The following is a 23,271-nucleotide window of genomic DNA, read 5'->3' on the forward strand; positions in this document are numbered from 1 at the left end:
AGCATGGTGGTGTAGTGGTTAACACTGTCTCCTCACAGCACAGTGGTGTAGTGGTTAACACTGTCTCCTCACAGCACGGTGGTGTAGTGGTTAACACTGTCTCCTCACAGCACGGTGGTGTAGTGGTTAACACTGTCTCCTCACAGCATGGTGGTGTAGTGGTTAACACTGTCTCCTCACAGCACGGTGGTGTAGTGGTTAACACTGTCTCACAGCACGGTGGTGTAGTGGTTAACACTGTCTCCTCACAGGTGGTGTAGTGGTTAACACTGTCTCACAGCACGGTGGTGTAGTGGTTAACACTGTCTCCTCACAGGTGGTGTAGTGGTTAACACTGTCTCCTCACAGCAGGTGGTGTAGTGGTTAACACTGTCTCCTCACAGCACGGTGGTGTAGTGGTTAACACTGTCTCCTCACAGCATGGTGGTGTAGTGGTTAACACTGTCACCTCACAGCACGGTGGTGTAGTGGTTAACACTGTCTCCTCACAGCACGGTGGTGTAGTGGTTAACACTGTCTCCTCACAGCACGGTGGTGTAGTGGTTAACACTGTCTCCTCACAGCACGGTGGTGTAGTGGTTAACACTGTCTCCTCACAGCACGGTGGTGTAGAGGTTAACACTGTCTCCTCACAGCACGGTGGTGTAGTGGTTAACACTGTCTCCTCACAGCATGGTGGTGTAGTGGTTAACACTGTCTCCTCACAGCGCGGTGGTGTAGTGGTTAACACTGTCTCCTCACAGCACGGTGGTGTAGTGGTTAACACTGTCTCCTCACAGCACGGTGGTGTAGTGGTTAACACTGTCTCCTCACAGGACGGTGGTGTAGTTGTTAACACTGTCTCCTCACAGCACGGTGGTGTAGTGGTTAACACTATCTCCTCACAGCACGGTGGTGTAGTGGTTAACACGGTCTCCTCACAGCACAATGGTGTAGTGGTTAACACTGTCTCCTCACAGCATGGTGGTGTAGTGGTTAACACTGTCTCCTCACAGCACAGTGGTGTAGTGGTTAACACTGTCTCCTCACAGCACGGTGGTGTAGTGGTTAACACTGTCTCCTCACAGCACGGTGGTGTAGTGGTTAACACTGTCTCCTCACAGCATGGTGGTGTAGTGGTTAACACTGTCTCCTCACAGCACGGTGGTGTAGTGGTTAACACTGTCTCACAGCACGGTGGTGTAGTGGTTAACACTGTCTCCTCACAGGTGGTGTAGTGGTTAACACTGTCTCACAGCACGGTGGTGTAGTGGTTAACACTGTCTCCTCACAGGTGGTGTAGTGGTTAACACTGTCTCCTCACAGCACGGTGGTGTAGTGGTTAACAATGTCTCCTCACAGCACGGTGGTGTAGTGGTTAACACTGTCTCACAGCACGGTGGTGTAGTGGTTAACACTGTCTCCTCACAGCACGGTGGTGTAGTGGTTAACACTGTCTCACAGCACGGTGGTGTAGTGGTTAACACTGTCTCACAGCACGGTGGTGTAGTGGTTAACACTGTCTCCTCACAGCACGTGGTGTAGTGGTTAACACTGTCTCCTCACAGGTGGTGTAGTGGTTAACACTGTCTCCTCACAGGTGGTGTAGTGGTTAACACTATCTCCTCACAGCACGGTGGTGTAGTGGTTAACACTGTCTCCTCACAGCACGGCGGTGTAGTGGTTAACACTGTCTCCTCACAGCATGGTGGTGTAGTGGTTAACACTGTCTCCTCACAGCACAGTGGTGTAGTGGTTAACACTGTCTCACAGCACGGTGGTGTAGTGAATAACACTGTCTCCTCACAGCACGGTGGTGTAGTGGTTAACACTGTCTCCTCACAGCACGGTGGTGTAGTGGTTAACACTGTCTCCTCACAGCACGGTGGTGTAGTGGTTAACACTGTCTCCTCACAGCACGGTGGTGTAGTGGTTAACACTGTCTCCTCACAGCACGGTGGTGTAGTGGTTAACACTGTCTCCTCACAGCATGGTGGTGTAGTGGTTAACACTGTCTCCTCACAGCATGGTGGTGTAGTGGTTAACACTGTCTCCTCACAGCACGGTGGTGTAGTGGTTAACACTGTCTCCTCGCAGCACGGTGGTGTAGTGGTTAACACTGTCTCCTCACAGCACGGTGGTGTAGTGGTTAACACTGTCACCTCACAGCACGGTGGTGTAGTGGTTAACACTGTCTCCTCACAGCATGGTGGTGTAGTGGTTAACACTGTCTCCTCACAGCACGGTGGTGTAGTGGTTAACACTGTCTCACAGCACGGTGGTGTAGTGGTTAACACTGTCTCCTCACAGCACGGTGGTGTAGTGGTTAACACTGTCTCCTCACAGCACGGTGGTGTAGTGGTTAACACTGTCTCCTCACAGCACGGTGGTGTAGTGGTTAACACTGTCTCACAGCACGGTGGTGTAGTGGTTAACACTGTCTCCTCACAGCATGGTGGTGTAGTGGTTAACACTGTCTCCTCACAGCAGGGTGGTGTAGTGGTTAACACTGTCTCACAGCACGGTGGTGTAGTGGTTAACACTGTCTCCTCACAGCACGGTGGTGTAGTGGTTAACACTGTCTCACAGCACGGTGGTGTAGTGGTTAACACTGTCTCCTCACAGCACGGTGGTGTAGTGGTTAACACTGTCTCACAGCACGGTGGTGTAGTGGTTAACACTGTCTCACAGCACGGTGGTGTAGTGGTTAACACTGTCTCCTCACAGCACGGTGGTGTAGTGGTTAACACTGTCTCCTCACAGGTGGTGTAGTGGTTAACACTGTCTCCTCACAGCACGGTGGTGTAGTGGTTAACACTATCTCCTCACAGCACGGTGGTGTAGTGGTTAACACTGTCTCCTCACAGCACGGCGGTGTAGTGGTTAACACTGTCTCCTCACAGCATGGTGGTGTAGTGGTTAACACTGTCTCCTCACAGCACAGTGGTGTAGTGGTTAACACTGTCTCACAGCACGGTGGTGTAGTGAATAACACTGTCTCCTCACAGCACGGTGGTGTAGTGGTTAACACTGTCTCCTCACAGCACGGTGGTGTAGTGGTTAACACTGTCACCTCACAGCACGGTGGTGTAGTGGTTAACACTGTCTCCTCACAGCATGGTGGTGTAGTGGTTAACACTGTCTCCTCACAGCACGGTGGTGTAGTGGTTAACACTGTCTCACAGCACGGTGGTGTAGTGGTTAACACTGTCTCCTCACAGCACGGTGGTGTAGTGGTTAACACTGTCTCACAGCACGGTGGTGTAGTGGTTAACACTGTCTCACAGCACGGTGGTGTAGTGGTTAACACTGTCTCCTCACAGCACGGTGGTGTAGTGGTTAACACTGTCTCCTCACAGGTGGTGTAGTGGTTAACACTGTCTCCTCACAGCACGGTGGTGTAGTGGTTAACACTATCTCCTCACAGCACGGTGGTGTAGTGGTTAACACTGTCTCCTCACAGCACGGCGGTGTAGTGGTTAACACTGTCTCCTCACAGCATGGTGGTGTAGTGGTTAACACTGTCTCCTCACAGCACAGTGGTGTAGTGGTTCTGTATCGTTAGTGGCTTAGCTTGGCATCACTACTGCACTATCTCGCGTACGTGCACGCGTACTGAATAAACCACAAATGTACCTCTAATACCAGTATTAGTCTGACCACACCCCTCATCAGCTTACCTTCATAAGCAGGTGTGTGGTCACCTGCTCTCCTCCTTCTCGCTTTCACCACAAGGAAGAAGTGCCTCGGTAGATCCCCACACTTGACACCATGATGGAAGAAATTGGATTAGGAACAGCTTTGGGAAACAAGGATACGTTGACATCATATCTTTATTTTCTCTCTCACTATTTTCGAGAAAATACGGCGATATTGTCTTCGTACTGGAGGGTCTGGAAGATGATGATCATTCTAAAAACCCTCCACCGGTTTTCGTATTGGGAGCACGCCGCTGCATGCTTCTCAACTGCAGTTCCTTGCTGTGTTTGTTGGGGTGAAACCTGTCAGGCCACAGCTGAACTGTCGGACATGCCGCTGTTGTGAGAAGCGGTGCGTTCCAGGTTGGGTGAGTAGTGTTTGCTGGCGGGCTCCACTTGTCTGTTAGTGCTATGGGGGCTACTTGACAAAGTTTATGGAAACCGGCCCCAGACTGGGGTCCTTTGTTCAGCCACCTAGGCGACAGAAGGCCTTGGTCTGGAGACCATTATAGTTTTAACTAGTGGGCCGCGACCATTGACACTGGTGATCCCTGTGTGTTCTGGACGAGTGGATTCTCTCTGTCACCGTGTTAAGGCCCCATCTTTCATATCCAAATGAGAGTATTCCTTCACGAGGGGATATGTGCATGTAATGTGCGATAGCGGCAGATTCATGTTCAATGTCAGCTACACAGGCCAGTTGGTACTGTGCTGATCCGTCGGATGTGGTAATGTCACCGTTGTGAAGCGGTGTGGACATCTTGTTTTCTCTTTTCTCTTAAAAAGTGAGGAGAGGTTCAGAACGGCGGCCTGTCTGGGTGAGTGTTATGTCATTGTTTACATGTTCATAGCTTACGGTTAGCCGGTCAGCTGTTAACTGCTGCGTTAGCCTGCTGGATCGCTGCATGGCCTGCTTAAGGCCTACTGTTAGCCAGTCGGCTGTTAGCTGCGGGGCTAGCATGTCGTGGTCGCTAGGTGACGTTAGCTTGCTGCTATGGCCATGGCCTGGCGCGGGGTAGCTTAGCTTCTCGCGCGCCGCCGGGAGCTCGCTTCTGATCGCGTGCGTCGTTAGATTGGCGTCTCGCGAGCAGAAGCAATAGCACCCGAACGGTTGGAGCAGCCGTTAGCTTGATGCTATTCTGTTGAACGTGCTTTGATTTTAACATGTTTTACACTCTTGACCACGACGTCATCCTTGACAGGGGATGTTCGTCGACCCTGCCCTGAGCCTGGACGGGGATTGCGTCAACAAAGAGGACTGTAGCGACTGGTTGGAGCGGCGACGCTGCCCGGATCGAACAACACAGGACGGCTGTGTTCTACGGTGTCTTGTGACTGCACTTCGCTGATCTGCGTTCCGGGTAGGTACGGGGTTGGCCAGACCTCATAACACGTCTTCTGGTTTTACTTTGCTAAATGTATTGTGAATAACGGTGTTTTTCCCAAAACGTGTGTTGCTGCAATGCATTTAGGATACGTTGCGGGTTGTGTGTGAGCTGTTTTTGTCACTGGCAGTTAGCTTCTCCGTGCAAACGGGATGTAATGATCTGGTTGTTGTGTGAGTAACACGACCGTGTACTCACAACTAAGGTAACTAACCTATGAAGCTATGCTTGGTGACAAGTGAGTAAAAGAATATTCTTTCTCAGACTGTAATGACAATGAACAGTGTGTTCACACATTAACAGGTTTTCCTGTTTTAACTGGCCGTATTGAGGGTAAAATAGGAGGATTGTGTTTTCCCCCCCGGTTCCCTGGGGACTTTATCACCTCCTATCAGACATGTTGTGCATTAATTGTGTCTTTTGTGTGGTAGGGATACGATGTAACTCTTAGCTTGATTGCTGAGGTTGTGCTAAATCTGCTGGAGAAACTTATTTCCTAAAGGGAAATTGGTTTGGTTGCTGTCATGTGTGCTTAGCAAGGCCTGTGGTCGATACTAATCAAGAATGATGTATTCTCTCATTGTGAAAAAAACGGCGTTCCTCTGTTGAGTGTTTTTGCCATTTTTTGTAGGTGATGATGGGTTGTGTGTGTCATGTGACCTACAACTGGGTTGTACTGGCCACAGAAGCACATGTGTATGTTGGACCGGGGTTCTTAGAGCCCTCTCTATTCTGTGTTTTTCCTTAGTAAAAATCAGATGGCAGGTTAGCTCATGCGCTGTGTGGAGCTGTGAAACGCTTCATAGAGCTGACTATGACTGTGTCATATTCTCTTTTTGTCGTTACGTCGTATCATGGGTGTGGGGTCGTAAAGGGGTGAACTGGTAACCTTTCCTCTCCCCATTGTTCTGTCGGTCAGGGGTACACCCCCTGTCCTTCAAGGTTCCCGTCACGTGGCGGTTCGGCACGTTACGGGGGGGGGGGGAGGGAGTTCCTGGTCCCATGGCCTGGTATATTGGGCGTGTGCACCGCAGGAATTCCCCCGCCATAGAGTACGTCACCGTGCGCGTCTCTGTTGGTAGGACTTCCGTGTGCTGTTCAGGTCCATGTGATGGATCTGTTTTCAGGGGGGGTGGTCAGGGCTCCTCCTCACCAAGCGCCTATTCAGGCCTTCTGTGAGTTCGGACTCCTTCTTCCATGTGAGGAAGCCTCCATCAGAGTACAGAGCCTTCCTCCTCAGATTGTCAAAGTGAGTGGACCCTCTAGAAGGGTCCTTTTCTATTGTATGTATATTCGATTCAATTCGTTTATTGAGTGTGTATGGGTTCAGTGCCTCTTCCCCGGAGGCCCTAAAACCAGTTTTTTACATGGCTCAAGGTGCAATATATTCTTTTCAATCTGTACAGCTCGCGTGGGAAGTCTCTCTGGGGATCCCCGTCTCTTCCTATGGGAGGGTGGTGGGATGTAAAAATGTGAAAAAATTTTACCCCGGCTGTGTAGACTGGGATACATACTGTTGATGCTTCCTTCTTTCTATTCCAGAAGTGTTGGAGTTAGGGAGTGTCACACCCCTCTTGTCGTTCCCCTGGGCGCCTTGGGGATTCAATGACAGGTCTAAATAGCCTGTTCATTGATGGGGGTGTGTCCCGACGCACGTATAGTGCTAGCTCGCTGTAAACAGGCGATTGACTGGCACGCCTTGGTTGCTTGTGGTTGAAACAGCGTTTTTATAAAGCAACTGAGATGGGGGTTTTTCCTCTTCCGGCGACCACATCCCATGACCTGGGTGGGTTGTCGACGGATTCTCGTTCATGTCTGGGGGATGATGACGGGATGGATCTGAACATATGTAGTGGGGTCTCACGCCCTTGGGGTGGGCCACCAGGCGCGGTTCGTCCGAACGTCTGGGTGGCGCCTTCTTTTCATGTTAAGATCAACACGCATATCTGCCCTTCTCCTGGAGTAGGCATGTCGGCGTGGTTAGGGCACGGGACTGGTTCTGGTCACGCTGGTCCAGATCAGTTGAACCCGTTGTCCGCCGGGGATGCAGATCTGCTGTTCTGGTACCCTGAGGGACTTGGGCTTTTTTCAGGGGGAAAAATGCCGGGTCGGTCTGGGTGTCACAGGGTTAAGCGCTATGGAGACCCTGGTTGGGTATGTTTTTACTCAGCACTGTCGTCATGGCTTACAGCCATGCCATTCTGTACGCGCTCGATCTCGTCGGATCTCGGCCGCTACACAGGTTGGTCCTGGTTAGTACTTGGTTGGGAGACCGCCGGGGAATACCAGGTACGGTGTGCTTAGGGGCTGGTTCTCCATTATTTTTCGCTCCTCTCTCACGCATGGCGAAGAGGGGCCTGTGGGGGTGGTTTTTTGACCTCCTCTGGTGACCCTGTGCTTCCCGTACCGCCAGGCCCGGTCCGAAGTGATGTTTGCGACCCGTAGGCCTGGGTTAACCCTTTTTGGAAACTGAAACACTTGTACTGCGGTATAGCCGGTGTATGCCCGCAGGTGTGTTTTGGAGTTTTTTCTTGAGGGGTTATAGGAACAACCACCGCATTGGGTAACACCGAGGTGGTTGATTCCCTGGTGTGTTGGAGCGGTGTCAACTCCCGGGTTCACCATTTGAGGGTGCCCCTGCACGTTCATGACGTCTGCCAATCGTGTCAGCCTTCTCTGCCTCGACCCCTCTGGGTGGGGGTTTTTAAATGGAGGCTTGGTCATGCAACACCGCCAGCTTACGCTCCTTCCGCCGGGGCGGCTGTGTTCAGCTGTCCCCTCTGGCGCCTGTCTCGTCCGCAGTCTCCAGGCTAGGGTTAACAGCCTGTTGCCTGGTTTTTCCCCGGTGCGCTGCCTGCTTCCGTTGGTTAACCTTTTTGTGTGCTTACGGCCATGCTGACTGCCTGTTCTGCAGGGTCAGTGTGCCAGGCGGTGTACTATTGGGGGGACGGGGCCCGCTCGGCTTACGGCCATACCAACCTGAACACGCCCGATCTCGTCCGATCTCGGAAGCTAAGCAGGTTCTGGCCTGGTTAGTACTTGGATGGGATTCCGCCTGGGAATACCAGGTGCAGTAACTGAGGGGCCTTTGTCCGAATACGCTGGCGATGTGGGGGGCGGGGCACTACGTGCCCACCTGGTGGGGTCTTGATGCTGGCATCATGGACTTCTCCGGGCCCCCATTCCAGGGAGTCCAGTCCTTTTGGTGGGTCTGGGTCTTCCTTCGCGCTCCGCTGCTACGGCCTTGCCACGGGGTTGGGTTTGCCCTTGGCCCCGTGATTCTGGGGGCAGTAACGAGGTTGTTCCTCCGTTCGTTCCCGGGTGGCATGCGGGTTGTGCGTGTGTGTAGTCGTGGGGTCAGGCCACGGTCTGCTCACCCTGTGCGTTGAGTTGCTTGAGTGCCTCTTCGCACGGTCGGGTCCGTCGCCTTCCCGTGAAGCCTCTAATAGGGGGGATACCCTCCATTAGGGGGGGTCGGGGGGGCTCGGCCCTCCCTGTTCTGATGGTTTTGGGGGGCTGTCAGCGGGGTGTATTTGTCAGCCAAGTGGCTCCGCTTGGCCTCCCTTGTGCAGTAGTGATGCCAAGCTAAGCCACTAACGATACAGAACGATAGGTTATGACTATAACCAAGTTCTGTTAGTTAGGGGCGATGCTTGGCATCAGACGGCCGCTGCAGCCCTTGTCCTCACCTTGTGGTGAAAGCTTGGGAAGGAGGAGAGCAGGTGACCACACACCTGCTTATGAAGGTAAGCTGATGAGGGGTGTGGTCAGACTAATACTGGTATTAGAGGTACATTTGTGGTTTATTCAGTACGCGTGCACGTACGCGAGATAGTGCAGTAGTGATGCCAAGCATCGCCCCTAACTAACAGAACTTGGTTATAGTCATAACCTATCGTTAACACTGTCTCACAGCACGGTGGTGTAGTGAATAACACTGTCTCCTCACAGCACGGTGGTGTAGTGGTTAACACTGTCTCCTCACAGCACGGTGGTGTAGTGGTTAACACTGTCACCTCACAGCACGGTGGTGTAGTGGTTAACACTGTCTCCTCACAGCATGGTGGTGTAGTGGTTAACACTGTCTCCTCACAGCACGGTGGTGTAGTGGTTAACACTGTCTCACAGCACGGTGGTGTAGTGGTTAACACTGTCTCCTCACAGCACGGTGGTGTAGTGGTTAACACTGTCTCCTCACAGCACGGTGGTGTAGTGGTTAACACTGTCTCCTCACAGCATGGTGGTGTAGTGGTTAACACTGTCTCACAGCACGGTGGTGTAGTGGTTAACACTGTCTCACAGCACGGTGGTGTAGTGGTTAACACTGTCTCCTCACAGCACGGTGGTGTAGTGGTTAACACTGTCTCCTCACAGCACGGTGGTGTAGTGGTTAACACTGTCTCCTCACAGCACGGTGGTGTAGTGGTTAACACTGTCGCCTCACAGCACGGTGGTGTAGTGGTTAACACTATCTCACAGCACGGTGGTGTAGTGGTTAACACTGTCTCCTCACAGCACGGTGGTGTAGTGGTTAACACTGTCTCCTCACAGCACGGTGGTGTAGTGGTTAACACTGTCTCCTCACAGCACGGTGGTGTAGTGGTTAACACTGTCTCCTCACAGCACGGTTGTGTAGTGGTTAACACTGTCTCACAGCACGGTGGTGTAGTGGTTAACACTGTCTCACAGCACGGTGGTGTAGTGGTTAACACTGTCTCCTCACAGCACGGTGGTGTAGTGGTTAACACTGTCTCCTCACAGCACGGTGGTGTAGTGGTTAACACTGTCTCCTCACAGCACGGTGGTGTAGTGGTTAACACTGTCTCCTCACAGCACGGTGGTGTAGTGGTTAACACTGTCTCCTCACAGCACGGTGGTGTAGTGGTTAACACTGTCTCCTCACAGCACGGTGGTGTAGTGGTTAACACTGTCTCCTCACAGCACGGTGGTGTAGTGGTTAACACTGTCTCCACACAGCACGGTGGTGTAGTGGTTAACACTGTCTCCTCACAGCACGGTGGTGTAGTGGTTAACACTGTCTCCTCACAGCACGGTGGTGTAGTGGTTAACACTGTCTCCTCACAGGTGGTGTAGTGGTTAACACTGTCTCCTCACAGCACGGTGGTGTAGTGGTTAACACTGTCTCCTCACAGCACGGTGGTGTAGTGGTTAACACTGTCTCCTCACAGCGCGGTGGTGTGGTGGTTAACACTGTCTCCTCACAGCACGGTGGTGTAGTGGTTAACACTGTCTCCTCACAGCACGGTGGTGTAGTGGTTAACACTGTCTCCTCACAGCACGGTGGTGTAGTGGTTAACACTGTCTCCTCACAGCACGGTGGTGTAGTGGTTAACACTGTCTCCTCACAGGTGGTGTAGTGGTTAACACAGTCTCCTCACAGCACAGTGGTGTAGTGGTTAACACTGTCTCCTCACAGCACAGTGGTGTAGTGGTTAACACTGTCTCCTCACAGCACGGTGGTGTAGTGGTTAACACTGTCTCCTCACAGCACAGTGGTGTAGTGGTTAACACTGTCTCCTCACAGCACGGTGGTGTAGTGGTTAACACTGTCTCCTCACAGCACGGTGGTGTAGTGGTTAACACTGTCTCCTCACAGCACGGTGGTGTAGTGGTTAACACTGTCTCCTCACAGCACGGTGGTGTAGTGGTTAACACTGTCTCCTCACAGGTGGTGTAGTGGTTAACACGGTCTCCTCACAGCAAGGTGGTGTAGTGGTTAACACTGTCTCCTCACAGCATGGTGGTGTAGTGGTTAACACTGTCTCCTCACAGCACGGTGGTGTAGTGGTTAACACTGTCTCCTCACAGCACGGTGGTGTAGTGGTTAACACTGTCTCCTCACAGCACGGTGGTGTAGTGGTTAACACTGTCTCCTCACAGCACGGTGGTGTAGTGGTTAACACTGTCTCCTCACAGCACGGTGGTGTAGTGGTTAACACTGTCTCCTCACAGGTGGTGTAGTGGTTAACACTGTCTCCTCACAGCACGGTGGTGTAATGGTTAACACTGTCTCCTCACAGGTGGTGTAGTGGTTAACACTGTCTCCTCACAGCAGGTGGTGTAGTGGTTAACACTGTCTCCTCACAGGTGGTGTAGTGGTTAACACTGTCTCACAGCACGGTGGTGTAGTGGTTAACACTGTCTCCTCACAGCACGGTGGTGTAGTGGTTAACACTGTCTCCTCACAGCACGGTGGTGTAGTGGTTAACACTGTCACCTCACAGCACGGTGGTGTAGTGGTTAACACTGTCTCCTCACAGCACGGTGGTGTAGTGGTTAACACTGTCTCCTCACAGCACGGTGGTGTAGTGGTTAACACTGTCTCCTCACAGCACGGTGGTGTAGTGGTTAACACTGTCTCCTCACAGCACGGTGGTGTAGAGGTTAACACTGTCTCCTCACAGCACGGTGGTGTAGTGGTTAACACTGTCTCCTCACAGCATGGTGGTGTAGTGGTTAACACTGTCTCACAGCACGGTGGTGTAGTGGTTAACACTGTCTCACAGCACGGTGGTGTAGTGGTTAACACTGTCTCCTCACAGCACGGTGGTGTAGTGGTTAACACTGTCTCCTCACAGGACGGTGGTGTAGTGGTTAACACTGTCTCCTCACAGCACGGTGGTGTAGTGGTTAACACTATCTCCTCACAGCACGGTGGTGTAGTGGTTAACACGGTCTCATCACAGCACAATGGTGTAGTGGTTAACACTGTCTCCTCACAGCATGGTGGTGTAGTGGTTAACACTGTCTCCTCACAGCACAGTGGTGTAGTGGTTAACACTGTCTCCTCACAGCACGGTGGTGTAGTGGTTAACACTGTCTCCTCACAGCACGGTGGTGTAGTGGTTAACACTGTCTCCTCACAGCATGGTGGTGTAGTGGTTAACACTGTCTCCTCACAGCACGGTGGTGTAGTGGTTAACACTGTCTCACAGCACGGTGGTGTAGTGGTTAACACTGTCTCCTCACAGGTGGTGTAGTGGTTAACACTGTCTCACAGCACGGTGGTGTAGTGGTTAACACTGTCTCCTCACAGGTGGTGTAGTGGTTAACACTGTCTCCTCACAGCACGGTGGTGTAGTGGTTAACACTGTCTCCTCACAGCATGGTGGTGTAGTGGTTAACACTGTCTCACAGCACGGTGGTGTAGTGGTTAACACTGTCTCCTCACAGCACGGTGGTGTAGTGGTTAACACTGTCTCACAGCACGGTGGTGTAGTGGTTAACACTGTCTCACAGCACGGTGGTGTAGTGGTTAACACTGTCTCCTCACAGCACGGTGGTGTAGTGGTTAACACTGTCTCCTCACAGCACGGTGGTGGAGTGGTTAACACTGTCTCCTCACAGCATGGTGGTGTAGTGGTTAACACTGTCTCACAGCACGGTGGTGTAGTGGTTAACACTGTCTCACAGCACGGTGGTGTAGTGGTTAACACTGTCTCCTCACAGCACGGTGGTGTAGTGGTTAACACTGTCTCCTCACAGCACGGTGGTGTAGTGGTTAACACTGTCTCCTCACAGCACGGTGGTGTAGTGGTTAACACTGTCTCCTCACAGCACGGTGGTGTAGTGGTTAACACTATCTCACAGCACGGTGGTGTAGTGGTTAACACTGTCTCCTCACAGCACGGTTGTGTAGTGGTTAACACTGTCTCACAGCACGGTGGTGTAGTGGTTAACACTGTCGCCTCACAGCACGGTGGTGTAGTGGTTAACACTATCTCACAGCACGGTGGTGTAGTGGTTAACACTGTCTCCTCACAGCACGGTGGTGTAGTGGTTAACACTGTCTCCTCACAGCACGGTGGTGTAGTGGTTAACACTGTCTCCTCACAGCACGGTGGTGTAGTGGTTAACACTGTCTCCTCACAGCACGGTTGTGTAGTGGTTAACACTGTCTCACAGCACGGTGGTGTAGTGGTTAACACTGTCTCCTCACAGCACGGTGGTGTAGTGGTTAACACTGTCTCCTCACAGCACGGTGGTGTAGTGGTTAACACTGTCTCCTCACAGGTGGTGTAGTGGTTAACACTGTCTCCTCACAGCACGGTGGTGTAGTGGTTAACACTGTCTCCTCACAGCACGGTGGTGTAGTGGTTAACACTGTCTCCTCACAGCACGGTGGTGTAGTGGTTAACACTGTCTCCTCACAGCACGGTGGTGTAGTGGTTAACACTGTCTCCTCACAGCACGGTGGTGTAGTGGTTAACACTGTCTCCTCACAGGTGGTGTAGTGGTTAACACTGTCTCCTCACAGCACGGTGGTGTAGTGGTTAACACTGTCTCCTCCCAGCACGGTGGTGTAGTGGTTAACACTGTCTCCTCACAGCACGGTGGTGTAGTGGTTAACACTGTCTCCTCACAGCGCGGTGGTGTAGTGGTTAACACTGTCTCCTCACAGCACGGTGGTGTAGTGGTTAACACTGTCTCCTCACAGCACGGTGGTGTAGTGGTTAACACTGTCTCCTCACAGCACGGTGGTGTAGTGGTTAACACTGTCTCCTCACAGCACGGTGGTGTAGTGGTTAACACTCTCTCCTCACAGCACGGTGGTGTAGTGGTTAACACTGTCTCCTCACAGCACGGTGGTGTAGTGGTTAACACTGTCTCCTCACAGCACGGTGGTGTAATGGTTAACACTGTCTCCTCACAGCACGGTGGTGTAGTGGTTAACACTGTCTCCTCACAGCACGGTGGTGTAGTGGTTAACACTGTCTCCTCACAGGTGGTGTAGTGGTTAACACTGTCTCCTCACAGCACGGTGGTGTAATGGTTAACACTGTCTCCTCACAGGTGGTGTAGTGGTTAACACTGTCTCCTCACAGCAGGTGGTGTAGTGGTTAACACTGTCTCCTCACAGGTGGTGTAGTGGTTAACACTGTCTCACAGCACGGTGGTGTAGTGGTTAACACTGTCTCCTCACAGCACGGTGGTGTAGTGGTTAACACTGTCTCCTCACAGCACGGTGGTGTAGTGGTTAACACTGTCACCTCACAGCACGGTGGTGTAGTGGTTAACACTGTCTCCTCACAGCACGGTGGTGTAGTGGTTAACACTGTCTCCTCACAGCACGGTGGTGTAGTGGTTAACACTGTCTCCTCACAGCACGGTGGTGTAGTGGTTAACACTGTCTCCTCACAGCACGGTGGTGTAGAGGTTAACACTGTCTCCTCACAGCACGGTGGTGTAGTGGTTAACACTGTCTCCTCACAGCATGGTGGTGTAGTGGTTAACACTGTCTCACAGCACGGTGGTGTAGTGGTTAACACTGTCTCACAGCACGGTGGTGTAGTGGTTAACACTGTCTCCTCACAGCACGGTGGTGTAGTGGTTAACACTGTCTCCTCACAGGACGGTGGTGTAGTGGTTAACACTGTCTCCTCACAGCACGGTGGTGTAGTGGTTAACACTATCTCCTCACAGCACGGTGGTGTAGTGGTTAACACGGTCTCATCACAGCACAATGGTGTAGTGGTTAACACTGTCTCCTCACAGCATGGTGGTGTAGTGGTTAACACTGTCTCCTCACAGCACAGTGGTGTAGTGGTTAACACTGTCTCCTCACAGCACGGTGGTGTAGTGGTTAACACTGTCTCCTCACAGCACGGTGGTGTAGTGGTTAACACTGTCTCCTCACAGCATGGTGGTGTAGTGGTTAACACTGTCTCCTCACAGCACGGTGGTGTAGTGGTTAACACTGTCTCACAGCACGGTGGTGTAGTGGTTAACACTGTCTCCTCACAGGTGGTGTAGTGGTTAACACTGTCTCACAGCACGGTGGTGTAGTGGTTAACACTGTCTCCTCACAGCACGGTGGTGTAGTGGTTAACACTGTCTCCTCACAGCACGGTGGTGTAGTGGTTAACACTGTCTCCTCACAGCACGGTGGTGTAGTGGTTAACACTGTCTCACAGCACGGTGGTGTAGTGGTTAACACTGTCTCACAGCACGGTGGTGTAGTGGTTAACACTGTCTCCTCACAGCACGGTGGTGTAGTGGTTAACACTGTCTCCTCACAGGTGGTGTAGTGGTTAACACTGTCTCCTCACAGCACGTGGTGTAGTGGTTAACACTGTCTCCTCACAGCACGTGGTGTAGTGGTTAACACTGTCTCCTCACAGCACGGTGGTGTAGTGGTTAACACTGTCTCCTCACAGCACGGTGGTGTAGTGGTTAACACTGTCTCCTCACAGGTGGTGTAGTGGTTAACACTGTCTCCTCACAGGTGGTGTAGTGGTTAACACTATCTCCTCACAGCACGGTGGTGTAGTGGTTAACACTGTCTCCTCACAGCACGGCGGTGTAGTGGTTAACACTGTCTCCTCACAGCATGGTGGTGTAGTGGTTAACACTGTCTCCTCACAGCACAGTGGTGTAGTGGTTAACACTGTCTCACAGCACGGTGGTGTAGTGGTTAACACTGTCTCCTCACAGCACGGTGGTGTAGTGGTTAACACTGTCTCCTCACAGCACGGTGGTGTAGTGGTTAACACTGTCACCTCACAGCACGGTGGTGTAGTGGTTAACACTGTCTCCTCACAGCATGGTGGTGTAGTGGTTAACACTGTCTCCTCACAGCACGGTGGTGTAGTGGTTAACACTGTCTCACAGCACGGTGGTGTAGTGGTTAACACTGTCTCCTCACAGCATGGTGGTGTAGTGGTTAACACTGTCTCCTCACAGCACGGTGGTGTAGTGGTTAACACTGTCTCCTCACAGCATGGTGGTGTAGTGGTTAACACTGTCTCACAGCACGGTGGTGTAGTGGTTAACACTGTCTCCTCACAGCACGGTGGTGTAGTGGTTAACACTGTCTCCTCACAGCACGGTGGTGTAGTGGTTAACACTGTCTCCTCACAGCACGGTGGTGTAGTGGTTAACACTGTCTCCTCACAGCACGGTGGTGTAGTGGTTAACACTGTCTCCTCACAGCACGGTGGTGTAGTGGTTAACACTGTCTCCTCACAGCACGGTGGTGTAGTGGTTAACACTGTCGCCTCACAGCACGGTGGTGTAGTGGTTAACACTATCTCACAGCACGGTGGTGTAGTGGTTAACACTGTCTCCTCACAGCACGGTGGTGTAGTGGTTAACACTGTCTCCTCACAGCACGGTGGTGTAGTGGTTAACACTGTCTCCTCACAGCACGGTGGTGTAGTGGTTAACACTGTCTCCTCACAGCACGGTGGTGTAGAGGTTAACACTGTCTCCTCACAGCACGGTGGTGTAGTGGTTAACACTGTCTCCTCACAGCATGGTGGTGTAGTGGTTAACACTGTCTCACAGCACGGTGGTGTAGTGGTTAACACTGTCTCACAGCACGGTGGTGTAGTGGTTAACACTGTCTCCTCACAGCACGGTGGTGTAGTGGTTAACACTGTCTCCTCACAGGACGGTGGTGTAGTGGTTAACACTGTCTCCTCACAGCACGGTGGTGTAGTGGTTAACACTATCTCCTCACAGCACGGTGGTGTAGTGGTTAACACGGTCTCATCACAGCACAATGGTGTAGTGGTTAACACTGTCTCCTCACAGCATGGTGGTGTAGTGGTTAACACTGTCTCCTCACAGCACAGTGGTGTAGTGGTTAACACTGTCTCCTCACAGCACGGTGGTGTAGTGGTTAACACTGTCTCCTCACAGCACGGTGGTGTAGTGGTTAACACTGTCTCCTCACAGCATGGTGGTGTAGTGGTTAACACTGTCTCCTCACAGCACGGTGGTGTAGTGGTTAACACTGTCTCACAGCACGGTGGTGTAGTGGTTAACACTGTCTCCTCACAGGTGGTGTAGTGGTTAACACTGTCTCACAGCACGGTGGTGTAGTGGTTAACACTGTCTCCTCACAGGTGGTGTAGTGGTTAACACTGTCTCCTCACAGCACGGTGGTGTAGTGGTTAACACTGTCTCCTCACAGCATGGTGGTGTAGTGGTTAACACTGTCTCACAGCACGGTGGTGTAGTGGTTAACACTGTCTCCTCACAGCACGGTGGTGTAGTGGTTAACACTGTCTCACAGCACGGTGGTGTAGTGGTTAACACTGTCTCACAGCACGGTGGTGTAGTGGTTAACACTGTCTCCTCACAGCACGGTGGTGTAGTGGTTAACACTGTCTCCTCACAGCACGGTGGTGGAGTGGTTAACACTGTCTCCTCACAGCATGGTGGTGTAGTGGTTAACACTGTCTCACAGCACGGTGGTGTAGTGGTTAACACTGTCTCACAGCACGGTGGTGTAGTGGTTAACACTGTCTCCTCACAGCACGGTGGTGTAGTGGTTAACACTGTCTCCTCACAGCACGGTGGTGTAGTGGTTAACACTGTCTCCTCACAGCACGGTGGTGTAGTGGTTAACACTGTCTCCTCACAGCACGGTGGTGTAGTGGTTAACACTGTCTCCTCACAGCACGGTGGTGTAGTGGTTAACACTGTCGCCTCACAGCACGGTGGTGTAGTGGTTAACACTATCTCACAGCACGGTGGTGTAGTGGTTAACACTGTCTCCTCACAGCACGGTGGTGTAGTGGTTAACACTGTCTCCTCACAGCACGGTGGTGTAGTGGTTAACACTGTCTCCTCACAGCACGGTGGTGTAGTGGTTAACACTGTCTCCTCACAGCACGGTTGTGTAGTGGTTAACACTGTCTCACAGCACGGTGGTGTAGTGGTTAACACTGTCTCCTCACAGCACGGTGGTGTAGTGGTTAACACTGTCTCCTCACAGCACGGTGGTGTAGTGGTTAACACTGTCTCCTCACAGGTGGTGTAGTGGTTAACACTGTCTCCTCACAGCACGGTGGTGTAGTGGTTAACACTGTCTCCTCACAGCACGGTGGTGTAGTGGTTAACACTGTCTCCTCACAGCACGGTGGTGTAGTGGTTAACACTGTCTCCTCACAGCACGGTGGTGTAGTGGTTAACACTGTCTCCTCACAGCACGGTGGTGTAGTGGTTAACACTGTCTCCTCACAGGTGGTGTAGTGGTTAACACTGTCTCCTCACAGCACGGTGGTGTAGTGGTTAACACTGTCTCCTCCCAGCACGGTGGTGTAGTGGTTAACACTGTCTCCTCACAGCACGGTGGTGTAGTAGTTAACACTGTCTCCTCACAGCGCGGTGGTGTAGTGGTTAACACTGTCTCCTCACAGCACGGTGGTGTAGTGGTTAACACTGTCTCCTCACAGCACGGTGGTGTAGTGGTTAACACTGTCTCCTCACAGCACGGTGGTGTAGTGGTTAACACTGTCTCCTCACAGCACGGTGGTGTAGTGGTTAACACTCTCTCCTCACAGCACGGTGGTGTAGTGGTTAACACTGTCTCCTCACAGCACGGTGGTGTAGTGGTTAACACTGTCTCCTCACAGCACGGTGGTGTAATGGTTAACACTGTCTCCTCACAGCACGGTGGTGTAGTGGTTAACACTGTCTCCTCACAGCACGGTGGTGTAGTGGTTAACACTGTCTCCTCACAGCACGGTGGTGTAGTGGTTAACACTGTCTCCTCACAGGTGGTGTAGTGGTTAACACTGTCTCCTCACAGCACGGTGGTGTAATGGTTAACACTGTCTCCTCACAGGTGGTGTAGTGGTTAACACTGTCTCCTCACAGCAGGTGGTGTAGTGGTTAACACTGTCTCCTCACAGGTGGTGTAGTGGTTAACACTGTCTCACAGCACGGTGGTGTAGTGGTTAACACTGTCTCCTCACAGCACGGTGGTGTAGTGGTTAACACTGTCTCCTCACAGCACGGTGGTGTAGTGGTTAACACTGTCACCTCACAGCACGGTGGTGTAGTGGTTAACACTGTCTCCTCACAGCACGGTGGTGTAGTGGTTAACACTGTCTCCTCACAGCACGGTGGTGTAGTGGTTAACACTGTCTCCTCACAGCACAGTGGTGTAGTGGTTAACACTGTCTCCTCACAGCACGGTGGTGTAGAGGTTAACACTGTCTCCTCACAGCACGGTGGTGTAGTGGTTAACACTGTCTCCTCACAGCATGGTGGTGTAGTGGTTAACACTGTCTCACAGCACGGTGGTGTAGTGGTTAACACTGTCTCACAGCACGGTGGTGTAGTGGTTAACACTGTCTCCTCACAGCACGGTGGTGTAGTGGTTAACACTGTCTCCTCACAGGACGGTGGTGTAGTGGTTAACACTGTCTCCTCACAGCACGGTGGTGTAGTGGTTAACACTATCTCCTCACAGCACGGTGGTGTAGTGGTTAACACGGTCTCATCACAGCACAATGGTGTAGTGGTTAACACTGTCTCCTCACAGCATGGTGGTGTAGTGGTTAACACTGTCTCCTCACAGCACAGTGGTGTAGTGGTTAACACTGTCTCCTCACAGCACGGTGGTGTAGTGGTTAACACTGTCTCCTCACAGCACGGTGGTGTAGTGGTTAACACTGTCTCCTCACAGCATGGTGGTGTAGTGGTTAACACTGTCTCCTCACAGCACGGTGGTGTAGTGGTTAACACTGTCTCACAGCACGGTGGTGTAGTGGTTAACACTGTCTCCTCACAGGTGGTGTAGTGGTTAACACTGTCTCACAGCACGGTGGTGTAGTGGTTAACACTGTCTCCTCACAGCACGGTGGTGTAGTGGTTAACACTGTCTCCTCACAGCACGGTGGTGTAGTGGTTAACACTGTCTCCTCACAGCACGGTGGTGTAGTGGTTAACACTGTCTCACAGCACGGTGGTGTAGTGGTTAACACTGTCTCACAGCACGGTGGTGTAGTGGTTAACACTGTCTCCTCACAGCACGGTGGTGTAGTGGTTAACACTGTCTCCTCACAGGTGGTGTAGTGGTTAACACTGTCTCCTCACAGCACGTGGTGTAGTGGTTAACACTGTCTCCTCACAGCACGTGGTGTAGTGGTTAACACTGTCTCCTCACAGCACGGTGGTGTAGTGGTTAACACTGTCTCCTCACAGCACGGTGGTGTAGTGGTTAACACTGTCTCCTCACAGCTGGTGTAGTGGTTAACACTGTCTCCTCACAGGTGGTGTAGTGGTTAACACTATCTCCTCACAGCACGGTGGTGTAGTGGTTAACACTGTCTCCTCACAGCACGGCGGTGTAGTGGTTAACACTGTCTCCTCACAGCATGGTGGTGTAGTGGTTAACACTGTCTCCTCACAGCACAGTGGTGTAGTGGTTAACACTGTCTCACAGCACGGTGGTGTAGTGGTTAACACTGTCTCCTCACAGCACGGTGGTGTAGTGGTTAACACTGTCTCCTCACAGCACGGTGGTGTAGTGGTTAACACTGTCACCTCACAGCACGGTGGTGTAGTGGTTAACACTGTCTCCTCACAGCATGGTGGTGTAGTGGTTAACACTGTCTCCTCACAGCACGGTGGTGTAGTGGTTAACACTGTCTCACAGCACGGTGGTGTAGTGGTTAACACTGTCTCCTCACAGCATGGTGGTGTAGTGGTTAACACTGTCTCCTCACAGCACGGTGGTGTAGTGGTTAACACTGTCTCACAGCACGGTGGTGTAGTGGTTAACACTGTCTCCTCACAGGTGGTGTAGTGGTTCACACTGTCTCACAGCACGGTGGTGTAGTGGTTAACACTGTCTCCTCACAGGTGGTGTAGTGGTTAACACTGTCTCCTCACAGCACGGTGGTGTAGTGGTTAACACTGTCTCCTCACAGCATGGTGGTGTAGTGGTTAACACTGTCTCACAGCACGGTGGTGTAGTGGTTAACACTGTCTCCTCACAGCACGGTGGTGTAGTGGTTAACACTGTCTCACAGCACGGTGGTGTAGTGGTTAACACTGTCTCACAGCACGGTGGTGTAGTGGTTAACACTGTCTCCTCACAGCACGGTGGTGTAGTGGTTAACACTGTCTCCTCACAGCACGGTGGTGGAGTGGTTAACACTGTCTCCTCACAGCATGGTGGTGTAGTGGTTAACACTGTCTCACAGCACGGTGGTGTAGTGGTTAACACTGTCTCACAGCACGGTGGTGTAGTGGTTAACACTGTCTCCTCACAGCACGGTGGTGTAGTGGTTAACACTGTCTCCTCACAGCACGGTGGTGTAGTGGTTAACACTGTCTCCTCACAGCACGGTGGTGTAGTGGTTAACACTGTCTCCTCACAGCACGGTGGTGTAGTGGTTAACACTGTCTCCTCACAGCACGGTGGTGTAGTGGTTAACACTGTCGCCTCACAGCACGGTGGTGTAGTGGTTAACACTATCTCACAGCACGGTGGTGTAGTGGTTAACACTGTCTCCTCACAGCACGGTGGTGTAGTGGTTAACACTGTCTCCTCACAGCACGGTGGTGTAGTGGTTAACACTGTCTCCTCACAGCACGGTGGTGTAGTGGTTAACACTGTCTCCTCACAGCACGGTTGTGTAGTGGTTAACACTGTCTCACAGCACGGTGGTGTAGTGGTTAACACTGTCTCCTCACAGCACGGTGGTGTAGTGGTTAACACTGTCTCCTCACAGCACGGTGGTGTAGTGGTTAACACTGTCTCCTCACAGGTGGTGTAGTGGTTAACACTGTCTCCTCACAGCACGGTGGTGTAGTGGTTAACACTGTCTCCTCACAGCACGGTGGTGTAGTGGTTAACACTGTCTCCTCACAGCACGGTGGTGTAGTGGTTAACACTGTCTCCTCACAGCACGGTGGTGTAGTGGTTAACACTGTCTCCTCACAGCACGGTGGTGTAGTGGTTAACACTGTCTCCTCACAGGTGGTGTAGTGGTTAACACTGTCTCCTCACAGCACGGTGGTGTAGTGGTTAACACTGTCTCCTCCCAGCACGGTGGTGTAGTGGTTAACACTGTCTCCTCACAGCACGGTGGTGTAGTAGTTAACACTGTCTCCTCACAGCGCGGTGGTGTAGTGGTTAACACTGTCTCCTCACAGCACGGTGGTGTAGTGGTTAACACTGTCTCCTCACAGCACGGTGGTGTAGTGGTTAACACTGTCTCCTCACAGCACGGTGGTGTAGTGGTTAACACTGTCTCCTCACAGCACGGTGGTGTAGTGGTTAACACTCTCTCCTCACAGCACGGTGGTGTAGTGGTTAACACTGTCTCCTCACAGCACGGTGGTGTAGTGGTTAACACTGTCTCCTCACAGCACGGTGGTGTAATGGTTAACACTGTCTCCTCACAGCACGGTGGTGTAGTGGTTAACACTGTCTCCTCACAGCACGGTGGTGTAGTGGTTAACACTGTCTCCTCACAGCACGGTGGTGTAGTGGTTAACACTGTCTCCTCACAGGTGGTGTAGTGGTTAACACTGTCTCCTCACAGCACGGTGGTGTAATGGTTAACACTGTCTCCTCACAGGTGGTGTAGTGGTTAACACTGTCTCCTCACAGCAGGTGGTGTAGTGGTTAACACTGTCTCCTCACAGGTGGTGTAGTGGTTAACACTGTCTCACAGCACGGTGGTGTAGTGGTTAACACTGTCTCCTCACAGCACGGTGGTGTAGTGGTTAACACTGTCTCCTCACAGCACGGTGGTGTAGTGGTTAACACTGTCACCTCACAGCACGGTGGTGTAGTGGTTAACACTGTCTCCTCACAGCACGGTGGTGTAGTGGTTAACACTGTCTCCTCACAGCACGGTGGTGTAGTGGTTAACACTGTCTCCTCACAGCACAGTGGTGTAGTGGTTAACACTGTCTCCTCACAGCACGGTGGTGTAGAGGTTAACACTGTCTCCTCACAGCACGGTGGTGTAGTGGTTAACACTGTCTCCTCACAGCATGGTGGTGTAGTGGTTAACACTGTCTCACAGCACGGTGGTGTAGTGGTTAACACTGTCTCACAGCACGGTGGTGTAGTGGTTAACACTGTCTCCTCACAGCACGGTGGTGTAGTGGTTAACACTGTCTCCTCACAGGACGGTGGTGTAGTGGTTAACACTGTCTCCTCACAGCACGGTGGTGTAGTGGTTAACACTATCTCCTCACAGCACGGTGGTGTAGTGGTTAACACGGTCTCATCACAGCACAATGGTGTAGTGGTTAACACTGTCTCCTCACAGCATGGTGGTGTAGTGGTTAACACTGTCTCCTCACAGCACAGTGGTGTAGTGGTTAACACTGTCTCCTCACAGCACGGTGGTGTAGTGGTTAACACTGTCTCCTCACAGCACGGTGGTGTAGTGGTTAACACTGTCTCCTCACAGCACGGTGGTGTAGTG

Source organism: Notolepis coatsorum (assembly GCF_963971535.1).
Source record: "Notolepis coatsorum genome assembly, chromosome: 12".
NCBI classification, from domain to species: domain Eukaryota; kingdom Metazoa; phylum Chordata; class Actinopteri; order Aulopiformes; family Paralepididae; genus Notolepis; species Notolepis coatsorum.